This window comes from Austrofundulus limnaeus, unplaced genomic scaffold (genome assembly GCF_001266775.1).
Source record: "Austrofundulus limnaeus strain Quisiro unplaced genomic scaffold, Austrofundulus_limnaeus-1.0 Scaffold925, whole genome shotgun sequence".
Lineage (NCBI taxonomy): Eukaryota > Metazoa > Chordata > Actinopteri > Cyprinodontiformes > Rivulidae > Austrofundulus > Austrofundulus limnaeus.
Genome location: NW_013953327.1, coordinates 15,781 through 17,017, shown reverse-complemented (window position 1 = coordinate 17,017; position 1,237 = coordinate 15,781). Strand labels below are relative to the sequence as shown.

Sequence of the window (1,237 nt, the reverse complement as noted above, 5' to 3'; positions counted from 1 at the left end):
AATTTTGGGATGCACCTATAGCATGACATTTATTATGAATAAAGACTTCTGAGTTCTGGTGCATTTCTGCATGCGGGGGTCATTATGTTACCGCTATGCAGTGTGTCGTTATATATTGTTCCATTATTTTGGTGCTATTTCAACAATTTATAAATCAAAACATTCAGCTCTTTCAGAACATTCTGGCTAGGATTTTTGGTATTTCAGCAATTTATACTGCTTTTAAGCTATTTCCCATTTTCAGCCACTTTTTCTCATTAAAAATAAATTAAGCTGTTTTCAGCATCTTTAAAACTCTTTAAAAATGTTCATTAATCTTTACTATTCTTTTCACCTTTATTTCTAGTTCTGCTTTTTTAAAACTGCTTTGTACTGATTTCAGCTTCCTTCGGCTTTTATTTAGCAGATTTTAACCGTCGGCTAGCCTATCTTTAGTTATCGTTCTAACCTACGATGCTTTTCTTCTGCTGATTTCAACTTTCTTGTGCTTCTTTCAATTTCATTCTGCTATGAGTCTTTCAGCTTTGTTTATTTGCTTTCAGCTTTTTTGTGTGTTTTTAGCTACTTTTAAGCAAATTAGGTTTTTTAAATCTAAATTCACAGTTTTGTGATAGTTTCAGCTTTGTCCTGCTAAAATGATCAAACACATGCTCTTTTTGTTTTGTGCTATTCAGCTACGTTTTTTCTCCTTTTTAGCTATTTTTAGCCCTTTTTTTTTTGCTATTCTAAAAAAATCTTTCAGAACTAAGCCTTCACGTGGCATCTTTGCAGGAAATGCAAATTCTAGTTTAAGCTACTTTTACCTGACTTGACTTAAGATTTGAGTTTTCTTAAAGTCATTCCAGATATCTGAAGCCAAAACTTACTGCTTGTTACACAGATTATTACGCAGATCAGCTCAGAAAGCTATGATATGATTTGTTGTCATTTTTTATTCAGAACTCCATTCGGATTTCATATAATTTTAGTGAAAATCTGCAAATCTGGAGCCTGATGAGACAGAGAATCAAAACCTGATTGTTGTTCATCACACAGAGAGGCGTATGAACGTTCTGCCTCATCAGGCTCTCCTCACACTGAGGAGGATGAACTTTGGCAAACATGTGACCCGTCACTCTGCTGACACTCTAAAACTACGCGGTGTCTGCGTGGATYAGTGGGCGGCTCCGTGTCCATCGAGGTTGTCTTCCCTCAGCTTTATGGTTTCAGACGAGGAGCCGGTGTTTTCAGGCATGCT

General features: G+C 36.1%; 1 protein-coding gene across 1 annotated transcript in view; it reads left to right on the top strand.

Annotated features, from left to right (window-relative positions):
• The window catches only part of slc7a7 (solute carrier family 7 member 7), a 19,501-nt gene that overhangs the window by 4,150 nt on the left and 14,114 nt on the right, over positions 1 to 1,237 (top strand). The window lies entirely within an intron of this gene.